The 25,913-nt window shown below is 34.3% G+C and overlaps 1 protein-coding gene across 3 annotated transcripts in view; it reads left to right on the top strand.

Moving 5' to 3' along the window:
* The window catches only part of SPOPL (speckle type BTB/POZ protein like), an 85,586-nt gene that overhangs the window by 15,297 nt on the left and 44,376 nt on the right, over nucleotides 1–25,913 (top strand). For 2 of the 3 annotated variants that reach the window (XM_072613198.1, XM_072613199.1), the window contains exon 2: nucleotides 20,848–20,988. The exons of the other annotated variant lie outside the window; for it this stretch is intronic. The gene's annotated coding sequence lies outside the window, so the exon portion shown is untranslated. The remainder of the gene's footprint in view (nucleotides 1–20,847; nucleotides 20,989–25,913) is intronic. 3 annotated transcript variants of the gene reach the window in all.

Here is a 25,913-nt window from a genome sequence, read left to right as displayed (position 1 = left end):
GTAATGAAAACAGAATGGAGAGGAACAGATGGACAAAGGATACATTATCTTCTCTAGAAAATCACATTCCTATGAACACTAGAAGATGAAAAGAGTGGTGAGTAGAGGATAGGAGCAAGCATTTATATAGCACTATTATGTGCCGTGCACTGGGCAAAGTACTTTACAAATATTATCTAATTTGATTCTCAAAACAATTTTCAGAGGTAGGAGCAGACACATCCATCATTTGGCCAGCTAAACATCTTTATGGGAGAGTAGTGGGAACTGGGGCACACCCACATGCCCCTCCCTTGTAAAGCAAACACTCACCAATGAATGAAATTTGTTGGTGCCTTTTAGGATTTCCTTTGGAAGAGACTCTCAACTGTTTATAGTAGATATTGTAATACAGTAACATAGGTACTGAATAAATGTTATTGAATTGAAATGCTACAGTGAAATCAAGGAGGATGAGAACTGAGAAAATGCAATTTGATTTAGTGATTAGATCATTTGTAACTTGAAAGAAAATAGTGTTAGTGGTCTGATGAGGGCAAAAGTTAGATTGCAAGAGTTCGTCAAATTCAGTGGGTAATAAGGAAATTGAATCATAGGGTATATATTTCTTTCAAGAGGTAAGAAAAAATAACATCATAGGACTGTGTTTTGTTTTTTATAACATTTTCCATTTTGCAGTCCAGAATACTATCTTGCTATACAGAGCAAAAGTAAAAATCTCATCTTTTAGTAAATTGTTCTAGTTCAGTACTATTTTACACCCTTTCATTGCTCTTATTTGGGTGCTAGGAATGTGAGTAATATCTTTGTTAAACTCTTCCTCTTCTATTATTGTCTGTCACTTGATCAAAGGTTAAGATGGGTAAGAGCATTAAGAGAGTGAGCTGTCAGGATTGGGGAAAAGTGGTAGTATTCCTAAAATATTCACTATTAATAAGCAGGATAAGCTGATAGGCAGTATTGCCATCTAGTAATTATTATTAGTAATTAAGGCATTTGCCTTGTGGTTTCTGACTGATGTTCCATTTAGGTATCTAAAATATAATTTCGTTTTGTCATACTGAATTTAGAGCAGGTGATGGTCAACCCATGCTTTCTTGATTTAATAAAATTCTAAGTGAGGTAGCTAATGTATTATCCCACCACAGTTTCTGATCAAATATTACCTTGATGAGACATTTTATGCCTTTTCTTGTGTTGTCACCATTGGTAAGATGCTGCAATCTTACATTCATCATATGTTTTCTTCATTGTTTTTGGGTCGCCTTCAAATTTGATAGTTTGAAAATTGTGGTGTTCTGTGATTTCCAGCCAAAGAAACTCATTAGAAAAATACATTAAAAAAGATGTTTGGGTATGTGTCTCTGAGCAGTTTAGGATCGCTGCAAATGCAATCCATCTTGCTCCTTTTGACCTGTTAAGTTCTAGGCCTAGTTCACTGCTCATGCACAGTGTTTGTCCACGGGTCACATACCGATGGACTACACATTCTGTGGCATTCTGTAGTTGTACAGTAGTAATTTTTTCCTTTTTTAGGTTGTGAGGGAGATCTGTCTTGATTGACTATGCAATCATTACTATGTTATCTACTATCAGATAAAAGCATTGGAGAATATTACCAATGATAGGGATTCTATCTTCTGTTTCTCTTAGGTACAAGATTTCCTGAACAGCATACAAATTATGTTTACACCTAGCTTGATGGTATTAGATTTTTCTGAACGAAGTTTTCTCTTCAGTTTTATCTGTTAGAGAATCTTGTATAATTTTTACGTGTAGGAGACACTATTTTGCAGGATTACCTTTAAAGAGGATCATTTACTTTTCTGAATCAAGACTTAAAAAAACAAACAACCATTGATAAATGCCAGTAGGTTCTTGTATTCTTGGTACCTTTCAGTCATTGGTATGATTGTTGGCTTACTGTAGAAAGTTGTGTGCCAGGCCTTTTTCTGTTTGTTTAATTTATGGTATCAATTTAGTTCATGTGCAAAGTTTCATAAAGTTAAACTTTACACTTCCATTTGAATAACTAACTTAAATTTCCTGATTCAAGAAAAAGAAACCATAGGTGGGTATAAATAATAGCCAAAACATAAAACAGAAGAACTATTTTACTATAACCTCCTAAAACAATTCATAATTTTCTTAATTGCCAAGCTTTGCTTGTTTTTTCTTCTCATTTTTATGACAATGCTTTTATTATCATTATTTTTATAGGTATAAGTATTTGGGCATTTGAGTTAATAGTTCTTAATCTTTTACCGTGTTTTACTGTTAATAATTTCATCTGTGATTTTTCCCAGTATTGTTTTCTGTATTTCTTCAAATATTTGGAAATAAAATCTCTCAAGGCTTTTTTCTATGTTTACACAATTTGATCTATATCCTCTTCCTGTATCTTTAGTGTTCTTTCCATTTCTTCATATAGCAAATTGGGAACTGAGTCCAACTGTAGTGATTCTGCTCTTATTGAGGATGAATTAAATTCTTGTAAAAATACTATCCTTTTTTCATGTTGTATTTCTTCAAGTTGTATCCCTAGCAACCCTTGAAATTATCTGGCTTAGTTGGGTCTCATGGCAAGCTTTATGAAGGATTAATTTTCCTTTCCACTTTACTCTTTTGGAATTTAGTGCTACTTGTAATCTTTCAAAATGAACTGCTATGGCATTTTGAAAATGAGTTACATCTATAAACAACTTCTACTCTTACATCATCCTGAGAGGGTGAATCTAATTTCTCCTTGTTGATGCTGAGGAGCATAATGTATAATAATAATGATAGCTAGCATTTATGGAGCTTACTGTATGCTAAGAATTGTGTTAAGTGCTTTACAGATATTATCTCACTTCATTCTCACAATAACCATGGTGGGAGGTACACTTGAGGAAACTGAGGCAAACAGTTTAAGTGACTTGCCAAGGTCACCCACAGTAAGTGTCTGAGGCAGGAACTGACCTCAGGTCTTTCTGACTCCAAGCCCACCACTCTATCCACTGTACTACCCCTAGCTGCATCTAAGGCCTTCAGAGTTTTTCCCAGACTGAAAAGTCTTCTTATCCTTAAGCATAAGTATAGTCCCAGCAACAGACTGTCATGAGATTCTTTGATCATGACATTCCATGAATCAAAGAAAATGTAAAATGAGTTTCAGTCACATTTAGAACTCTTCTACATTGATAATAATGTTGATGGAATAGTGGAAGAGGTAGGGTATAGAACATCTTGAGAGATTCCTCAATATAGGAGATTTTGATGATGAAATAATTAACATACTGTTAAAGGAATTGAACTACAGTTATCCCTTCCATATTGCAATTTTCCCCTTAAGGTTTCAATATACTATGGGTCAGAATAGGAAATTAGTTTTGAGGGGAATTTTGTGGAACCTTGCAGATGACACATGAAGGCCAGCAGATGACACAGAGCCTATGACCGAATACTTAAACCCAGATTTTACAATAAGGTACTGTAAATACCCCACAAAAGAAGAAATAAATGAGAATTCTCTAGTATGAACACGGGCCAAAAAATTTTGTGCAGATTTTCCAGATGGCACTGCGCCCCTAGCCCTGGTTTTGTGGAAGGGATAACTGTATATGAATATTGTCATTTTTGTTATAAATAAAACCAGAAAAAATGTTGCCCTTAAATGGTAGGATGATTCACGGATTTTCCATGGAGAGATGAATAAAGTTGACCATTTAATTATTTGGCAAAGATAAATACCTGTTTTTCCATAGGTCATTTGCTTATATAGTGTGGCAGTACTCAAGATGAGAGTAAGCAAAAAAGTCATCAGAAGGAAAGACAATTGTGACTTGTTTGCCCCTATATCTTTATTGAGATTCTCTTAAGCTAGTGCTTCTCAAAAATTCACATAAGGTAGAACTTCATTTAAAACAAAGCTTTGGCAGAACACTTGGAGTAAAAGACAGTAGAGACAGTTAGGTGGCACAGAGCCTGGATAGAGTGCTGGACCTGGAGTCAGCAAATTGTTTAGTCATTTTTCATCGTGTCTGACTCTTCATGACCCTTTGGCAGAGAGAAACTGGAGTGGTTTGCTATTTCCTTCTCCGGCTCATTTTACAGTTGAGAAAACTGAGGCAAATAGGGTAAGTGACTTGTCCAGAATTTTCTGAGGCCTAGGACTCTATTCACAGAACCATGTGACTGTCCTGGAATCAGGATGATTTGTGCTTAAATCCAACTTCAGACACTTAGTAGTTGTGTGACCTTGTGCAAGTCACTTAACCTGTTTGTCTCAGTTTCCTGAATCATAAAATTGTTATTATTATTGTTATTATCTAAAATTATTGTTTTTAATCTTTATTAACAAATAATAGAAAGTTCAATAAAGAAAATTTGGGGTATTTCAGGCTTCCTTGCTGTGCAGTTTGTGAAACACTGATGCAAATCAAGTCAAATATATTTGCTTTTCAACTTAAATGCAATGATAGATATAGGGAAGATACTGGAAAATATGGTTTAGGAATAAGAAATGAGTCTAAAGGTTCACATACATCTATAATACAGATACTTTCTTCAAAAAGGGAAGTAAAATGCATTGGAAATAGTCTGTACTTAACGCCCACTCTCCTCCTTCCAACACACACCTACTCATGTACATACACACAAGAAAATTGACGATATCTTTATTGACAGTAAATGATTTGTTTTTGAAGTACTATATATATATATATATATATATATATAGAAAACAAACTATTTATAGGATAAACAAGAAATAATTAGTAGAAAGAAGGCACTAAAATTAAGAGGAGTTGCTAAAAGACTTCTTGTAAGAGATGGGATTTAGTGTAGCACTAGTGCTATATTCATAGTGCCCACAGCGCAGTTCTGAATCACGAAATACCACAGACTCTCCACATGGAAGACAGAACCAACACATTTATTGTGACACCAGAAAGCCAAATCCATCATAGTACCAAAAATCCATACACAATAACAACGCAGAAGACAATACTATCTCTACGGCTCCCCACAAACCAGCTGCATGAAACAAATGACAAACAGGCTTCCCTTAAACAGATTGCCCTTCTCACTCTCATAGCCAGCTGTGGGCTTGTCTGCATCCTTCAGTACTGAGTGCTCTCTCACTCATTTGCTCTCAGCTCTGCTCTAGCTCCGCCTCTTCCTGTTCCACCTATTCAGCAAACTCCTCCCACCACAGGCTTCATGTGATTCAGGCAGGTCACATGGGCCTTTTAATGTATATGAACAGTCTCCCCGTTTAAATTACCATTACATAAAGGAAGCCAGATTTGTCAGTAGTCAATTGTGGAAGAGGTAGAGTGATCCAAATATGGGGGAACGCCAAAGAAAATGCTTGAAGCTGAGAGATGGAATTAAAATATAAAGATGATTTTTACGAAAAGTAATTTTTTAAATTTCCTCTAAAACACCTGAAAAAACATTCAATATGTATTCAGTCAGTGCTTGACTAGAGGCTTTTGATGGTAAAGATAAATCTGACCAAATAAAAATAACAAGTGGCAGTAAATATACTAGCAGTAGTTCATTCCCCTGTTGTATATTTGAAGTATTTCAGGTATGTTTAGCCACTTTTTCTTGATGACAAATGAGCTTAGAGGGAAGGGAGAAGGGAGGAGTAAGTATTTACTGAGCACCTACTATGTATGAGGTACTGTCCATCTGATCCTCACCACAACTTTCAGGGACCTACTTACCCTCATTTTACAATTGAAGAAAATGAGGCAAACATGTTAAATGACATGCCAAGGGGTCACACAACTAGTGTTTTCTACTGAATTTGAGCTTCAGTCTTCTTGAATCCAAACCTAGCAACTTTTATTAAAAACTAGAGTTTTTTTAAACTGTGATTCATTAAGTTTTCTTTTAAGAATTTTATGTACACATTTTTCTTAAAATGAATGTATTATATAAAAATCAAATTTGAGTTTAGGCAGAAGATATATTTAAGACTGCTAATCTAAAAATAGTTTTATTAACCTAGTTTTCTTTTGTAAGTTAAGACTTAGTTGTGCCAATTAAGATATTCTGTTAAACAACTAAAACTAAGATGCAGAAATAGCCTATTTGGAAATTAATAAATGAAATATCTATCAGGGTTGTCAAGAATTTTTGTCATATATGGAAGTGTGTTTTGCATGACTGCATGCGTAAGCTAGGTCAAATTGTCTTTTCATTGGGGGGTGACAGGGGAAGGTTGGAGAGAATTTGGAACTCAAAATTTGGGAAAAACAAGAATGTTAAAATTGTTTTTACATGTAATGGGGGAAATATTAAACAGCTAAATAAAAGAAATATTGATTTTCATTTGTGCTTTGGGACATTAAATGCATGACTTTCAATTATATGTAATTGTTAGTGTTGTATTAGTTTTTAAGTAGTTTAAAAAAAATTCCTCATTATTAGCTTTAATGAGTAGGATACCCTATCAAAGAAACAAAGAGGACTTTTTTTAGTAGAAGTACCTGGAATATATGTTGTTAGTAAAGAAAATATGATGAGTCAGCTGGGTGTTAGGTGAGCTGAATTAAGTCCTACTTCTGCCATAGTTTTGTGACTGAACTTCATTTTTCTTACCTGAAAAAGCAAGTGCATATGACTATGATCTCTATGCTTTTTTCTTTGTTGATGTTTAAGTTAAAAAAGTAAGACTATTAAAAAAAGATTGATTTACTTAGAAAATGCAAGTACAGTATACTAAAGTTATTACACATTTATTATTCATAAATGCATCCAAGCCATTTTACTGTATTGTGGTTCTTTAAGTAATTCTTCTGGTTCTGCTCATTTCCTTTAGATCCTTAGCACTTAGCACAGTGAATGGCATTTAATTGATTGCTGGTTGGTAGACATCACTCTACATTTAGTTCATGCAAATCTTCTAGATTTATCTGAGTTATTCTCTTTTAAAACTGTTTATTTTTGCATATGATATGATGATATACTTATTCCCAAAGATTCAACTGAAAAGTTAGTTGAAACAATTTTAGCAAAGTAGCAGGTTATAAAGTACATAAATCCACATAAATCCATCAACATTCCTATATATCACAAACAAAACCCTGCAAGAAGAGATAGTAAGAGATACTCCATTTAGAATAACTCTAGACAGTATAAAATACTTTGGAATACTCCTGCCAAAAACAAACCCAGGAACCATATGAACACAATTTGAAAAAAAAGATATTTGCAAAATAAAATCAGATTAAATAATTGGAGGTATATTCATTCTTTATGGGTAAGCAAGGCCAATATAATGCAAATGAGAATTTTATCTAACATATTTTCAGTGCCATCCCAATTACCAAAAATGTATTTATTTAGAAAAAATAATAACAGAATTGGGAAGAACAAAATTCAAGGGTGTCAAAGGAACTAATGAAAAAATGTAAAGGAAGGCGATTTAACAGTACCAGATCTTAAACTATACATATAATTACTGCCATATATCAAAAATATCTTTTGTACTTTATTAAGGACAATTAATATTCCATTTATATTCAAATGCAATAACTTGTTCAATCATTTCCCAATTTGTGGGTACCCACTCACTTTGGTTCCAGTTCTTTACTAAAATAAAAAATAATTTTTTATATGTGTGTGTATAAACCCTCCAAAATTAACTATTTCCATCTTTTGTGATCTTTGCCAGTTTTCTGGGTATGAGATGAAGGCTTGGGACTGATTTGTTTGCTAGTTCCCTCAGTGATTTAGAGCATTCTTTTGTGCTAATAGCTTGCAGATATTTTTGAAAATTATTTTTCTTTGAAACACTTAGCTTTTGAGGAGTGGCATTTGATCTTATATAATATCAGACCTTTTTCAGTTGTATCATTTTATCCTCACAACAACCTTTTGGAGGTAGGGGCTGTTATTCCCATTTTACAGATCTGGAAGCTGAGGGAAACAACTTATGTGACCTTCCTAGATGTAGCTAGTGTCTGAGGGATGGATTTGAATGCAGATCTGCTTGAGGCCATGTTCAGTCCTCTATTCACTACACCACACAGTAATACTTGATATGTTGAATTTTTCTTGAATCAGCCTCTCCTTCCCTTGTTATCCTAGTTACACTAATTGCTTTATGCAAAAGCTTTTCATTTTCATATAATTTAAACTCATCTCTTTTTTACCTTTTGTAATCTCCATTCTTTGCATGGTATAGAATTAGCCCTCTGCCTTTAACTATGAAAGATATGTATCTGATTCTCCTAATTTTTATTGTGTGATCTTGAATATTCAAGCCATGCATGCATTTTGTGATGTGTGGTATAAGACATTCTAAAACTTCACTTGTTCAAAACTGCTTTCCAGCTATTCTTCTCACATAGGGTTTTTTTTTCTTCATAACTTGTTTTCAGATTTATCACATACCAAGCTAGTAAATGTAATTATTTGCCATTTTTCTTTGTCTAGTCTATTTGATCAGAAGAAGGTTTTGATGCTTCTTGTTACTTTCTTCTCAATTTTGTTATTGCTATATCGTAAGATTTTATTTTGTAGCCTGTACCTTTACTGAAGCTATTAATTATTTCAGTTACCAAGCAGGCACCTAGGCAGTTCCATGAATAGAATGCTGGGCCTGGAAACAGATAATCTTGAGTTCAAATTAAGTCTCAGACATTTAATAGCTCTGTGACCCTGGACAGTTTACTTGATCCTTTCCTCAGTTTCTTCATCTGTAAAGTGAGCATGATTATAGAACCTATGCTCCAAGTTTGTTTATTGTGAGAATATAATGAGATATTTGTAAAGCCTTTTGCACACCTTGAAGCAATACATACACACTGTACATATACTATAACATATGTATATATAGTAACTTCTAGCTATTTTGCTATCCATTGTTTTCTAAATAAACCGTTAGTACCTAGGAATGTTTTTTTCCTCTTTTGATGCAATATGTTAATGCCTTTAATTTTATTCTCATTGCTGCTGCTACAATTTCTCCAAATTATATCAAATATCAGTTGGGCAAGAGCTTTATTACTGTATTCATTGGGAAGGCTTCTAGTGTTTTCCCATTTGATTTTACCATATCCATTTTATGGATTAGAAAATAAGGCCAAGAGCTCAAAGTAACTGCATAAGCAAACCCTTTCCTAAACTTATTAACGTGGCTTCTTACCCCATAAGATATTTTTATCTTTATTATTTATTATAATTAGATACTTTGGAAGGGCATTGTCATGGGTTAGAGACTCACTTTCAGGGATTAACGAAACTTCCTAAGTGCGATGGGTTGTCACAGTAACTGTGCTAGAGCCTTGCCTAGGAGCTTTCATAGTTTTCAAGGCCTCATCTTGGACTATTGCTAATAAAGATGAGTGAAATCTTTAGAGGCAGTTATACTGATAGTACTATGCAATGATAATTGTTTAAATGTCCCTGAGAAAAGAGAAAGTTTATATAGAATGTTAATATAAAAATCTCAAAAAGCATATTTAATTTGGATTTAATGTAGGTAGTAGTTTGCAGTCTGTCAAAAAGCATACTTAATTTGGGTTTATTCAACTTTGATAGTAGTTTTCAACTAGTGAGCCAGGCTGAGGAGACTTATTACAATGATATTTCAATCAATATGTGCCTCAGGTTTTATCATTGTGATCTTCCTTTATCTTCAACAAAATACAGAATTTTTCTCAGAATATTAAATCAGCAAATATTCATAGAGGAACATACATACATACCTACTGGATAAACCCACAGATGTCATCCATACTACCCATTCATGTACCCAGGAGTACCTGTGCATGCATCCTTGCATGTACACACAAACACACATACACATTCATGAACTGTTTGGGAAAACTCTTTATTATATCTGTATAGGAGTATCTAAGTGGTGCAGTGTGCATAAAGCTCTATTCCTCAGGACTCGAGTTCAAATTTGGCCTCAGATACTTAGTGGCTGTGTGACCCTGGGCAAATCAACCCTAATTGCCTTGCAAAAACAATCAACCCAAAAGTGGTAACTGAATTTATGGTAACTTTTGTCACATACCTTCTTAAGCAACAGAATACTAACAACTGAACTTTGAGTTTTCTAAGTAAAAAAAGATGTTTTCTAAGTAAAAAAAGATCTTTTCTAATTCTTTTGACCTTAAGATGCAACAGGGTCCTTTAATACTTGTTGAGTGGTGGTGTGACAAGTTGCAAAACCCTTTATAAGTGTGGGGATTATCTCACTAGACTTTGAGTCTAAGTGTAATCTTTGATTCAAAAGGCACATTTTGATGACCTTAAGTCATCAAGAAATTGCTCGATTGTTTAATTTATTATATTTAAGTAGGCAGAATCATGGGATCATACATTTATTTAGGTCTCGGGAGGGATCTTAGGCATCTAATTCAACACTTTAACTTTTCAGATGAGGAAATGGAGACCCAGAGAAGTGAAGTCGTTTGCCAGGCTTATACTGGTTGTATGTAGCAGAGCCTTGATCTGACCCCAGGTTACCTGACTTCAGATCTGGTACTGGCCAGAATTAAAATTTTAGCACTTAAGAGGATAAGCTTTGATTGTCCAGAAAACTCCCCAGTATTTAACTTGGGTCACAGTTCCTTTTAGTTCACTTTTTTCTTTGCATATTGTATATTATTTATTGGGGAAAAACACGTAGAAAGATTGTAACCAGATATGGATATCAGTGTTCACAGAATAATTTCAAAAAACAACTTTGTACTTTTCCTGTTTTTATATAGGGCAACACCATCCTTCCAGTCTTGAAATCATCCTTGGTTTTTCACTCTTCCTCACCTCCTTTATCTAATTAATTGCCAAATCTTGTTGATTTTTACCTCTACAACACCTCTTGCATTTGTCCCTTTCTCTCCACTCACAAGACCACTGTTCCTGGTTTGGGCCTTCATTACCTTTTATTTGGACAATTGGAGTAGCCTCCTAATTTAGTCTCTTTGCTTCCAAACTCTTCCCTCACCCACTTCAGTTCATCCTTTTCCAGGTTGATCTTTGCAAAACTCTGGTCTGCTTATGTCACTCCCATCTTTAAAAGCTAAAGTTGCCTGTGCCCTAAATTGAAAACTGCAGAGTTTGGCATTTAAAGTTCTTTACCGTATGACTCCAAAGTATTTTTTCCAGATTTATGTTACATTACTCTTTCTAATACATTCTGGATTCTACACAGGAAATGTCACTTATCAAATTCCTTGTATAAACTACTCCTATCTTTCACCTCAGTCAGTACCTTTGCCTAAGCTGTTACTCATGCCTCAAATGTCCTTCCTCATTTATGCCTTATAGAATCTCTACTTCCCTTACATGCCCAGCCTACATGCTAACTCCAACAGTACACTTTTGTGGATCCTGTCCCACTGGTCAAAGTTCTCCTTTTACTACCCCATTATTTCCCCCTGACAAAATTACTTATTTTTTGGCTTTTCTTTTAAAATTTTGAGTTCCAAATTCTGTCTCTGCTTCTTTAATATGGATGCTGCTAAATCTTATGTGATCCTGACTGGCACCATGTTTTTTGAAATGTTTCTTCCTAAATGCTTCCAGTGTTTTCTCCTTGACCTGAGAGCTCTGGAATTTGGCTATAATATTCCTGAAAGTTTTCATTTTGAGGTGTTTTTTTCAGGAGTGAGAAGAATGAAAACCCCAGGAGGCAGTTTCTGGGTAAATAATAATCAGTTTATTAATTAGGCTAGCAAACAAGCAGTAAATCAATGGTTATTGGTTTCTCTTGGTAGCCAAAGTCAAAAGACCATGGAGATCATTGAATGCTTAAATACTTTTGGAAAAGTGGGTGGCCCTGGCAGCCAAAAATAGACCCTGATCTGTGTGGGGGTAGACATACTAATGAGGAGGTGAACCAAAAGTCTTTAGCTCCTCCTGCTGAGTACTTGACTTGATCTTGATTCAGCAACCTCTAGCTATATGGACAAAAGAATTCATTTCTATCCAGACCATTTCCCACCTCTAGCAATCTAAGTAAAGGGATCCTTCTCCACTCACACCACTTAAAGTTGAACTGTGGGCTGGAAAAGAGAAAAAAAACCCTCTGTATCCTTATATTAATAATCATTTCTCTCAGGAGGTGATCAGTGGAGTCTTACAATTTCTGTTTTTACCCTCTGCATCTAAGATTGGTTCAGTTTTCCTTGATAATTTCTGGAAATACAATGTTTAGGCTCTTTTTTGATCATGGCTTTCTGATAGTGCAATGATTTTTAATTATCTCCATTTCCATCCATTTTCAGGTCAGTTTTTCTGATAATGTATTTAACATTTTCTTCGATTTTTTTTTTATTCTTTTGACTTTGTTTCTTGATGTCTCGTGGAGTCACTGATTTCCATTTGCCCAATTCTAATTTTTAAGAAGTTATTTTTTTCAGTGAGCTTTTGTATTTCTTTTTTCATTTGGCCAATTCTGTTTTTTAAGGAGTTCTTCAGTGAATTTTTGTACCCTTTTTTCCAATAGGCTGATTCTGTTTTTTAAGGTGTTATTTTCTTCAGTATTTTTGTGCTGTTTTACCAAGCTATTAATTCTCTTTTCAGCTAATGTTCTTCTATTTTATTTATTTTCCCAAATTTTTCTCTTTTGCCTTTACTGCTTTCTTTAGCTCTTCCTTGAATTCTGTTGGGGTTTGTGTCCAATTGGTATTTTTCTTGGAGGCTTTATAAACTGTTTTCACATTGTTTTCTTCTGAGTTTGTCTTGTAGCTTTTTAGAGTCAAATTCTTTTCTGCTGTCGTTGCTGTTTGCTCATTTCCCCAGCCCATTTCTTGATTTTGAACTTTATGTTAAAGTTGGTCTCTGTTCACCTTTGTTTGGCGAGGTACTATCCCGAGCTTCATTTTTTTTTACGTTGGTGTTTTCAAAGCTAGTCCTGAGGTTCTGTGACCCAGGACTGTGTATAATCGGTTAATTTAATTGCCAGTCAGCACCAGCTGTACCCAGTGCCAGCAGTGAGTTCCCATTGCTAACCAGTTGTCCAGCCCTCTTACTTCTTTGACCCAAGAGCTCCTAAACCTTGTGAGGCTGCTGTTGTTAATGCCTCAGTTGGAGTTATTGCTGTTGTTACTGGACAGGTCTCCACCCCAGTGTCATAGACTCAATATCGCCTAAGTTTTCTTAGACTAGAAAAAATGTCTCATTCTGACCTTTTGTTGGCTCTGCCACTCAAAAATCTGATTTGAGACATTATTATAATGTTTTTTTGGAGGGTAATGTCGAGAGAATTGAGCTGGGTTGCTGCCTCTAATCTGTCATCTTAACTCACTTTCTTTAAATATGTATTTAAACTTTCTTGAGCACATTTAGACCACATTTACATGTTTTATGTGCCAGATTTTAAAGAATAAACCTAATAAATGAAATGTGAAATATTTACATATGTATTCATTCACAGGTTTTTTTTATTGTCTTTTTGATATTAAGTTTTATTAAAAATAATGTCTTTTAATAATCATTACAGATTCATAGGCTTTAGAATTGGAAAAGACTGTAACACTCATCTAACACTCATTTTTCATGCGAGGAAGCTGAGGTCTGTAGAGGTAAAATGAGTTATCCAGAGTCCCATAGCTCTTCCAGAAGAGTATATTGGGGAGGGTTAAACTTTGGAATTTGCTTTCTCCAAATTCAGTACTCATCCTGCTGCACCTCCTAGAGTTAATCTTAATTTATAAGTACCTAATCTGCTTTTATAGACCTAATTTCACACGAAGTTATTGAAGGTGTACTTTTGTATTTATAAAATGTTGTAATCATTTTGTTACGCTGACTACTCTTTTGAAAAGTTTTTGAGTATATATTCCTATGGGTGTCTTTTTATTTCTTTTTTCCCTTTGGAATGAGGTCTTTTATATGTCAAAGTATTATAGCAATGCATTTTTCTAGATTCGAAATATTTTCATTTCATTTGTATAGCTTTATTTGATTATTTTTACAGCATTTAAAATACTATGTAATATTGGATAGCTATGGAACCAAGATACTAACTAAAGAAATTAAAATTAAAAATAAATATTGCCAGCCCCACTTCAAGGCATCTAAATATGTGTTTGCTTTGCACTGTTTTTGCTTGCATTGCCTGCTATTGTGCTATACATGTGGTAGGAGTTTAATATATGGTTTTTAAATGAACAACAATAGGAATATTTGCTTTATTTTTCTTGTTATTTAGAGTTTATTATGGGTCTTTTAAAATCTATTCATGTAGTTGAATATTTGGTTTTTATTCTTTGGTTTTTATGTATGAGTTAATTGCTCAAGTTGTATTGAAATGATTGAACTTGAAGATATTGGTTAGATATAAAAATTATTGTAATAGCATTTCTTTTTGTGTGGTGACAGTTTCAAAAACAAGTATCCTCAATGTGTGCTGTATGAAAGAAAATTCATGCAGGTACTTTTAGGCTAACGTGACGAAATTAAGTGATTTGTGAATTTTTCTGTCAGAACTATTCTAATTGGCAGTTCTAAGTGGTGAACATAGTATAACTTTCCATATATCTAAATACATATTATATTTCTCTATAGCAGTCATACATAAACTAGAGTCTGTAAGATTGTCATCTACATATCTATATTTACATTTCTAGATATCTATTTGGACGTGCCTTGATGTAGATAGCTGTATTTCAATATGTTTGATTTCCTTTTTAATGCCATGTATTTTACGTGTTCATAAACTTCATTCTTAGAAGAGAGCCATTATACAAAAGAAGGAAAAGAATCCTACTTTAGAAGTTTTATGTTGTATTCTTTTCTTTGATTATAAGTTAAGACAAGGACAGGTAGGTGGTATGATGGATAGAGGCCCTGGAATCAAGAGGACCTGGGTTCAAATGCAACCTCAGACACTTACTAGCCATGTGGTGGTAGGTAAGTCACTTAACCCAGATTGTCTTAAAATAGCAACAACAACAACAACCAAAAGAAAATAAATTAAGACAGTAGAAAGTGATCATTATAATTAGTGGACTCAGTGTATTTGATATAGGAGCTTATAATAACACTTCATCTAAAGAGAAAATTGGAAATGACAGTGATGAGTGACAGTATGTATATCCCTTTTTCATATTTGATGACTGAAATAATTTAGCCCCCTTCAGAACAGTTTTTTTCAAGGTTTGAGTTTTGTTTTTATAATAATTCCTAAAAATAAACTTAGAAAATGCTTCATATATGGTGTCTTGTAGGAGCTTTGGGGAACTATGGAATTGCAGGAATTTAATGTAAGACTGCCAGATATCCAAAACAGATATCCTTTAGCTTTTTATGTGTTGAGCCCCTTCCCCATTGGCAGCCTACAGACCCCTTCTCAGAATGTTTTTAAATGTATAAAATAATTTATACGATTACAAAGGAAACTTATTTAAATGGTCATCAAAATGTTAACAGCTTTATGAATCCCAGGTTAAGAATTTATATAAACAATCCTTCTGAAGGATTGACACAGAAAAGTTGAAGACTGAGACTTACTTGTTAGTATATGTCAGTTATACATATATTTGAAAACAGATCTTATGCATTCTGTTTATTCCCCCTATCACAGGCTGTGATAGGAACTTTATGTAGCCATCAGTTTCAGAGTACTTGGACCCTAATGAAAACCTGAATCTTTGAGTGTTTTTTAAAGATAAGGTAGCAGTTTTATGTATTCCAGTCTAAGGAAGAACCCATGAGAAAGGTCATTTGAACAAAAAAGCTGTAGAAAAATGATGATAATAAGTGGAACTTTTTTGTAGGTAGTGGGGTTAGAGAGAGAGAGAGAGTAGGAGGGAACACGGGAGAACATAAGGACAGCAGCTGTATGGGCATTGTGTGCTACTCTTCCATTATCTTACATGCTCAAGTTGTTGATTTACTGGTCAGTATGCTTTTGTTTACACATAATGTATGAAACTCTGAATCTGCTAGAAGGAAGAAAGGAAAGCATAGGAAAAGTAGAAGAAACAAGGTAATAGATCTTGAGTTTGAAAAAGAAACCAATACATTGACTTTATAGAGAATGTAAATTGAGATGAGTCCACATTTGATTTATTTGGAGAGAAATTTACCAGGCAAAGAAGTCTTTGAGAATAATATTTATGTTGCACTTGTTAATCCAGAGGTCTTTTAAAATGGAAATGCCTTCCCATAGAGTAAAATGAGTGGTAAACATAACACTCTGTAGACTTCTATGAAAAGTAACCATATTTTTTTTCTTTTAAAAGTGTATCAATATTTAAGGCAAAGTGATCCTTTGAAACAGTTTAAGGATAAATATATTTTAAAGCTCAGGTAAATTGTTGCCTGCCAAGACCTCCTTAGAAACAACTATTTTCTTTTTCTTTGCAACCAAATATAATTTTCTCCCATTTTGGTATTTGCAGTTTATAGTTCATTGAACTCTTCATCGATCATGTCATGTTACACTTTAATGGAAATTATTGATAGTATTACCCCTTTCCAGTGCATCTTATACACATCTACCAAATTGATATCTTTAACACGCAAGTGTCATTCCCCTAAAAAATCTTTGGATCATAGATTCAGAATTAGAAGACAGCTAAGAAGCCATCTACTTCAACCCACTCATTTTAGAGATAAGGAAACTAAGACCTAGAAAAGTCAGTTTATTCACTTCTCTTAATAAGAGGCATAAGAAGGAAATTGTTCCCTATTGATCCTTAAGGCACAATTTGGAATCATTCGCCTGACATTTACAGCTTTGGCTCCTGCACACTTTATATATTCTTATTCCTTTAAAAAGTAAATCCTCTTATGGAGAGGGTACCAAGCCTAGAATTAGGAAAATCTGAGTGCAAATTCAATTTTGAACACTTATATAACTGTATGACCCAGGCCAAGTCACTTAACCCTCTGTTTGCTTCTGCTTCCACATCTGTAAAATGGAGATAATAGCTCCCACTTCTTGATGCTTGTTGTGAGGATAAAATAAGACCATATTTATAAAGTGCTTAGCAGTGCCTGGCACATAGGATATACTGTAATGTTAGTATTACCACCACCACCATCATCATCATCATCTCAGTCTCCAGTCTCAGTTTCTGAATTGGAACTTTGTGCTTAGCTCAGACTGAAATCACTCCTTATACTATTGGATGGTGAGGGCAAGTACTGCTTCATGCTGAATATGGTGTGTAAGACCTAGTAAAGGACTAGGCCCAGTCCTTTACTGAAATTTTGGATTATGGATAAATTTATATTTTTGCTTTGCCTCCTTCTCTGTCTTCTCCTTTTACACCATTGCACACCAACTCCATCCTTCACTGTGACCCTCAGAGAACTTAGCCAAGTTGCAGCTTTCCTTCAAAACACCAAGTACTTTCCAGGTGTCCTAGTCTTCTTCCTCTGCTTTATGCATGAGCTAGTGGGACTGTTCTTTTATTGCTCTAGTGCTGGCCCCTGTCTCCTTTTGTGAGTCTAGGCTGCTTTTTTGAGCTGTGCTTTCTGCCTCTCCTAACTTGTTTCTGCTTGGATCCTTTCTGACAGTATTATGGTGCAGTCCTGGAGTGGATGAAGTTGCTTAGAACGGTTTTTCGTTGGCTTTCTTTTGCAGAGTATTTGTGGGGAATTTGAATTTGACAAATAATCAACAAATATTTCAATATATACAGAGTACAAAAAGAGAATTTCTTATAGAAGTGTACTTCTAGTATTGATTGTGCATATGAAATTTAAGATGATAGTAATCGAAATTCTTTGCTGACCTATGCACTTCTGAATTTTTTTTAATGTCTTTTTGTTTCCTTGATATTTTTCTGTTTCTGTCACTGCCTTCTAATCCAATCCCACCCCCCTCCACAAAACCAAACAAAAATAGAAGCAAACCTCCCTTGTGACAAATAAGTATAGTCAGGCAAAATAAATTCACACATTGGCTATGTCTGAAAAATGTATGTCTCATTTTGCACCTCTAGTGCTTGCCAGGATGTGGGAAGAATGCTTTAATCATCAGTCTTCAGGAAAGCTTATGATTAATCTTATATTAGAGAAACTTCCAAAAAATCTACCAAATATTTATGTACCTAACACTTCCAAAGTTTTTACTTTACATTTTTTTGCAGTATAAATTGTTTTTCTGCTGCAGTTCATTTTTGCATCAGCCCATCTACATCTTCTCAGGTTTCTCTGAATCCATCTCTTCAGTCATTTCTTATTACACAATAATATTCCATTACATATGATTTATTCTGTTATTCCCCAGTTAAGGGGTACTGATTTTGTTTCCAGTTTTCTTCTAGCTAAAAAGATACTGTAAATACTTTTGTACACAGTGGTGTATATGCAACCAATAGTGGTATTGATGGATCAAAGAATGTGTATGATTTAGTGACTTTGAGTTTAATTCCAAATTGTTTTCCAGAATGGGCAAACCATTTCACAGCTCTACCTACAATCTATCTGACTTCAAACAATTGTTATTTTTCCTTTTTTCATTTCTATCCATCTTAGGATTGTGAGGTGGAACCATATGTATCTCCTTTGTTAGGAATTTGAAGCATTTTTTTTCACATGGCTGTTGCTAACTTGCATTTCTTCTTTTTAGACCAGCTTGTTCATCCCCTTTGACCATTAATCTATTGGAGAACTACTTTTGTTGTTATATCATTTCCCTATATTTCTGGTTTTTCAGGTATTTATCTGAATTTGTGGTGTGAACTTTTTATACTTGAGTCAGATGTCCATTTGGAAGTTTACTGAAGTAAATAGTTATGAAAAATTCTTCCAAACTTAATTTCTACCAGTTTCCCTGGCAGTTAATCTGCTTGGGAGTTTCTGGTCATAATAAAACACTACACCACTGTGGTTGATAATTTTTAGATCCTGTTTCTATTTTTAAATTTAGTATCAAATAGTTTTGATTACTCTTTTTTAAGATCTGGTAATCCTGGACACTATTTTCCATTCCCATTTTTAATTGATTTCTCTTGAATTTTTCGTTTTTTTTTCTCTGCAGGAATTTTTGTTGTTTGTCCAGTTCTACTTGGTAATTTGTTTTGTCGCTAAAATTTAAAAAGGCATAGCATCGGCTTGATCCTGCCAGGATCAATGAGTCTTCTTTCTTGTAAAGAGTTTATATTTGTAGTCACATTTTAAAACAACATCAACAAAAACACCCGTGTTTCTTTGTAGGTTAAGTCTCTGATATTTTATACATTTTCTTATTTTGAATGAAATTTCTTTTTTAATCTTGATGTTTGCCTTTTATAGGTTTATGTCCTGCCTTTTTCCCCCCTCTAAAACATCATTTTTTTGGAGGATATGTGTAGGGAAAAAACCATGAGATTTCATTGCAATAATAAATGCCCTCTATCAAGGATGATGAATGCTTGCTCTGAGCTTCCTGAGGCATGACAAGTTACATGACTTGAACTCAGGTCTTCTGATTGTGAGGCCAGGTCTTTTACTACACCATACTGTTTCTCCATCAATTATTAGAGATAATTTTGCTTCCTCTTTGCTTCTTCTTATTTCCCAAATTTGTTTTGTTTTTTTTTTTTTTTTTTTTACTTTTCCTAACACTTTAAGGCTATCTCAAAAAAATGGTGATGGCAGTAGATGATTATATTATAGCTGATTATTTAAGGAAGTCTTTAGTATTTCTCCATTACAAATAACCCTAGCTCTTCAGTTTAGATCTGTACTGTTAAAGAAAGTATTATTCATTTTTTTAACCAAATGAGTTTTATTATTTTGTTATTGATATGGTCTGTTGTATTTTTTCCTAATGTTAAATCATCCTGCATCCTTGGCACTTATCAAGATAATTTGATAATAATTGATAGTTTGGATAAATTGCTGTAGACTTTATTAGAACCTTATTTAAATGTTTTTTTTTCAGTATTCATTATACAGGACTGTAGTTTGCTTTATAAAACTTTATGGGTTTGGTATTAGTATTATTTTTCTTATATATCTGAACTTTTAAAAATTAAAAAATTCTGTTGATGCCTTTTTTATATCACCTATGTATTTTCTATGTAGCCTACCCCTTCCCTAGCCACCCTTTATAATCATTAAAAAAATTTAAAAAGTGACCACATCACAGAAGCTTAATTTATGCAGTAATACAAATTCATAATCCCTCCCACTTCTGCAAAAACAGAAGGAGAATGCAGGTACCTTCTCATGTATTTTTGGGAAATGGTTGGTCTTTACATTTTTGAAGCATTCAAGTTTTAATGGTTTTATTGTTTTCCATTGTACTGTTGTAGTCAGTGTGGATAGTCAAGCTATCATGTTTGTCTTCTGAACTTCCCTCTTTTCAAGAAGTGCCTAAATGACCCTCTTTTTCTGCTAGACTTATAGTTGATAATTTTTTTTTCCCTCTTCTGAATCCCTTCCCTTTCCATTCCCATGTAAAACAAAGCAAAAAACCCTCTTGTAACCAGTAGGCATGGTCTGCTCAAAAATGCACATCACAGGCCACACCTGAAGTGCCCCATCACTTCATTAGATGGTGGGAAGTATGCTTCATCATCACTTCTATGAAGTATTGGTTGTTGATTGCATTGGTCACATAGTTTTTAAGCCTTTCAAGGTTGCTTAAAGTTCTTTACAATGATGCTATTTCTATGTAAAAATTAATTTCCTGATTCTGCCTCTTTATCAATTTTTTATATAAAGTTTTGCTTGATTTCTTTGAGTCCCCATCTCCTTTTATAACTATCATACAATAACGTTCCATATTTTGTTCGGTCATCATGGATATTACATTGCTTTCCTTTTTTTTCTTCAAGGGCTTTTGTGAATATTTTTAAGGCCTGTTGTGAATATATATATATTTGAGACCTTTTCATATCTTTGGAGTATATGTTGATCTCCTGTCCCCAACCACTATTTTTTTCCTAGGACAAAGAAGATTTAGGATTCTGGACCTGGCTGAGATTTGTGATTTCATTGTTATGACATTCCCTGTGAGGGTCATGAAGCATATGGAATTACCCATTTACACTGTCTCTCAAAGTGTTGAAGAGAACAAACCTAATAATTGTAAGTGTGCATATGAATTGGATGAACTCATCCTTAAAAAGCAGAAGAATGATAGAGTAGATTAGAAAATCTAACCTAATATTAAGATTTTCTTTTAAACAAAAAATGCACTTAAAATAAAGAGTCATACTGTCTTTCCATTTTTCCTGAGGTAGTTCTAAAGCTATGGTTCTTTGCCTGGTGCACAACCCCTCGAATTTGTTTTGGTAACTATTTCAGTAAATTGATTTTCCTTCTAAATCCTATCTTGGGCATTTAAAAATACTAATTTGAGAAAGGGGTCCTTTTCTCCACATTACCTAAGGAGGCGGTTCCATGACATAACAAGGTTAGAACCTCTATTGTAGAGGAATCTAGGATTGGTTAGAATATTTGAAAATGTCATCTTTTCTGTAGTCCCTATCATGTCTTGTATGTTGAGAAAATCAAAAGTTAATTCTAAGTGTGAACATACTAAAGTTTAGTCAAATCTAACTTTCTGTTCTGATTCTACCTACTCTTAGGCTTTTCCATTATTTTAGAATTGAATGGGACCTTGGAATGTTGATCTAATTCCACCTTCCACCTAAAAAAAGAAGGAACTTCACTTATAAGGAAATTGAAACCCTTGAGTTTCCTGTTTATTTGTAGCCAGCCTGGGATTTTGAACCATATTCTGTGGCCTGTCCTTGCATTGCTCCATGCTATATAAATGCCTCAGTGTGCTATGGCAGATATTTGGAACTGTGTCTGGTGTCTTGATATGGTTAAACTAGCATCAGTTTGCCATGTCTATAATTTTCCGACACTTTATTACTAGAAGTCATATCTGTACTTTTAAACCATTTGTGTTGAAAGTTTCTGGTATCATTCTAATACCACCATTTATTAGCTTCATCACTACTAGAATTGAAAGGGACTTTGTAGTGTTATGTAATTTACTCTCTTAATGTAGCAACGTTTCCTGATTAATTGTTGGCCACCCACACTGGTTCAAATGCCATTGAAAAAGGATGTACTGAGTAGCAGCTAGGTGGCACTGTAGATAGAACACCAGCCTTGGAGTCAGTTGGACCTGAGCTGTGTGACCCTGGATAAGTCATTTAACCCTGATTGCCTCAGGGGAAAAGAGAATATAATGTCCCAAAGACAGCCCATCCCATTTCTGAATACCATTAAATAGTGTGCAAAATATTACATTAAAAAATAACTGAACTAGAGTTAGATGTTTCAGGTATAAATTAACAATATTAAAACCAGCAATTGTTATAATTTGAATTTTGGCTGAGGTTTAATATCTTTCTGCTAAGCATTGGTATGTACTTTTAAATGTTAAGTACCCAAAGTATTTAATATTAATAGCTTTCTGTTGAGTAGTAAATCTGCAAGCATTCATATAGGGCCTATTACATATATATCAGGTCTTGGGGATGATACAGATTTTAAAAAAAGTAAGATAGTCCCCTTGCCCTCAAGGAGTTGTTATTCACTTGACTAATTGGGGCCCTGGTGTTCTGGGAGGACTAGTACCTCTGCTGTGAAGGCTTACCCAGCCCTTTTCTGTTCTGCTTATCCACCTTTGGTGTATATCTGATTCACCCAGCTTTCATCTGTGGCTCCAAGAAACTGTAGGAGTCCAGGTAGCCACACTCCAGTAAAACAGTCTAGACAGACAGACTAGCCTTGAGGGCAATCAAGAGGCCTCAAATCTGTCAGTGAAGGAGGGGTATATTTGCCCCAAGCAAGTGAAGACTTGCCCCTGTGCCATGAGCAGACTGGTCAGACATAGAAGCCGCCGAGGTCTTCCACTTCATCCCTGGCCATTGCCAGTCATCCTGACTTTTTCTTGCCACTGGACTTAGATGATTGGAAGAGAGTGCAGCTGTGGGCTTTGTGCAACTCTGTTTGCCTCATTTAAATCCACTTTACACTTAAATCAAGACATGCTATCTTCCCCTGCCTCCGCCCCCCCTCTCCCCGCCCCCCATCCCTCATTGATTTTCTTCCAAAACTTGAGGAACAGCAAAAGTTCCTACAACATTTCAAAAAACATTTAGATTGCCTTCTTGGGGAGGAGTGAGGGAAGGGAAGGAGGGAGAAAAAATTGGAACTCAAAAGTCTTATAAAAAATGAATGTTAAAAACTATTTTTACGTGTAACTGGAAAAAATAAAATACTACTTAAAAATAACCAAAAAAGGAAGTAGTCTGGTATACATCCGGGATGAAAGAGTAATTAGGCAACTTGAACATTATTTTGGTACACCAGAAGATGGCCATGTACTGTGTTGACTTGATCCTCTTGAAAGGATATCTAATAATGGCACAGGATGAAAGATGTATTGAGGATTTGATTTATCCTCCCAATGGAAGTAGCCTATCTATTAGTGTAAGATATGGAGCTAAAACTATTAACGAGAGGTTAATTAAATTTTAATTTAAACAGATGAAATTTTTATTGGTTTGCTTACTTAAAATGGTGCTTTTTCATTACTATCACTAAAATGGTGATAGTAATGTTTCACATTGTAAAATTTGGCTAGATCTCTGAGAACAAACAATGAAAAGAGCCAGATTTGAGGGATAGTTCCATAAAATAAGAAAGTAAATTGATATTCATATATATATATATATATATATATACATATATATATATATGTATATATATATATATATATGTATATATATATATATATATATATATGAAATCAAGTCTTAGAGAAATAGGTGTGTTTCTGGTTGATTAGATAGGTCAGGGGAGGGCTCCTTTGATTTTTAAGATTTTCAGTCCTAATGTATGGGATAAGTTTATCTGGTTTCATTGAAGTTTAGAAGTACATACTTCATGCTTCTCAGATGTGTATCTCTCCTTCTTAGGTAGGAGTAATACTCATCCCTGGGTTCTCTTATTTCCACACATATTGTAAATTGTCATCTCGTAGTGTGTCTTGTCTCTATGTGTGTATTCGGTTGATCGTTTTTTCTTTTTTTCCCCAGTGTTATCTGACTCATTGTGACTTTATTTGGGGGTTTTCTTGGCAAAGAAACTGGAGTAGTTTGCTATTTACTTCTCCATTTCATTTTACAGATGAGGAAACTGAGGCAAATGATGTTAAATGATTTGCCAGGGTCAGACAAATAGTGAGAATCTAGGCCTAATTAGAACTCAGAAAGATGAGTCTTCAGTGACTCCAGATCTGGCACTCTAGCGATCCACTACACCACCTAACTGGCCCTTGGTGTGTATGTACATGCTTCATTTCCCACTTTGGTGAGGCAAAAAATAGTCCTGAATTTGGAGGTTACTGTTTAAGTAATTTTAGGCAAGCCAGTTAATGTTCTTGGGCCTCAAATTTCTCATCTAGATAATTAAGTGGTAGTAGCCTAGATGACCTTAAAGGTCCTGTCCAGTTTTGAATCCTATGATTTCCAAATACATTTCTAACTTTGAAAACTTTTAATTATATTTTTATTCTACCACACTTCCAATTAAAAAGACCTCTTAAGCATATTGTTATCCAGTTTAGTGCCTTGTACATAATAATAGGTCTGTAATAAATTATTTTTAAAAATTATTAGTAATATTTGGGTATATAGTAGCAACTCATTAAAGAATAGGTTGCCGGAAAGCAGAAGTCTGCCTAACTGTTCCCCTGCCTGGTTTCTGAATGGAATCATTACTTCTCTTACTAATTGAAGTTTACATTGGATGTGGGTTTACTATGACCCAGTGAGTTTCTTATAGTTTAATATTGGTCATACAACTGGGAACTAGTTTAGTTAACTATAGTGAGAGTTCAGATAGTTTTGTTACAGTTACAGAAAATTTATGTGTCTTTATCTTTTCTCTTTAGTTTTTGAAAAAACAATTTGTATCTTTTATAGATTTTTCTACAGTAATATTGTAGTTAATCAGAACAAAAGGGCTTTAAACCAAAAGTGATTAGAAAAAGACCACCTATTTCAGGCTAAGTACAGTAGTGAATAGATACAATGAAAAGCTATTCTTTTGAGACAGCTGTTAAGTTCATAGGAATCTAAAATCTTAGATTAAATGCCAGTTAGTAAAATCTCTGAATTTAAACATTTATATCCAAATGCCCAATCTCATTTGTAACTCTGACTTGATGAGATGAAACCCATGGCTAAAATATGCCTATAATTTGTGTACCTTTTTCAGAAGAAACTGGATAAATAAAAAGGAGAATGAGGTAGTATTATATATTGAAAAGGTATATTCAGTTAAAAAATTAATCTATATTGGGATAAAAAGGATAAAAGGAATAGGACCTTTTCTTGAAGTGGATGGAATGATTACACTTGACAGCAGATAAGACAGCTACTTAACTTGTTTTGCTTCTCTTCTCAAAGAATAATGGCCTGCGTACTGGAAATGACAAAAGAAAAATGACTAGGGAATTGATACCAGGATAAGTAAGGAAATACTAAAGGAGTATCTAGTTGCCTTTGAATTGAGGTCACCTGGCCCAGATAAACTAAATCCATGGGTATTGAAAAACTTGACATATGTGATTACTATAGCCCAGTGTCAGTAATATTTGAAAGACCATGAAAAATGGGAGAGGTACTACAATATTGGAGGACAGTTATCCTTATACCGTCCCCCCAAAAAAGGAAAAAGTTAAAAGAACATAATTTGTGGGACTAGAACAATGAGCATGTCTTTGATTCTTGTAAAAATTCTATAATAGATTAACCTTGTTCTGCTTGGTCTTAGAAGCAAAAGAAGTTAAAAAGTGGCAGGTTTAGACTTAATATATGGGGAAGACCTGCTAATAACAAAAACTATCCAAAAATGGAAGGGGCTGACTCAGTATGCGCCCTCTTACTACATTCTGGTCATCAAACAAAAGTCTAGATAAAACACCTCTTCTCCAGTGGCATAAAGAGTTCTTTTTTAGATAGGGATTAGGTTAGCCTTGGGTC

The sequence above is a fragment of the Notamacropus eugenii genome, chromosome 5, assembly GCF_028372415.1.
Source record: "Notamacropus eugenii isolate mMacEug1 chromosome 5, mMacEug1.pri_v2, whole genome shotgun sequence".
In the NCBI taxonomy this organism is placed as follows: domain Eukaryota; kingdom Metazoa; phylum Chordata; class Mammalia; order Diprotodontia; family Macropodidae; genus Notamacropus; species Notamacropus eugenii.
This window is presented reverse-complemented; position numbering and strand designations above follow the sequence as displayed.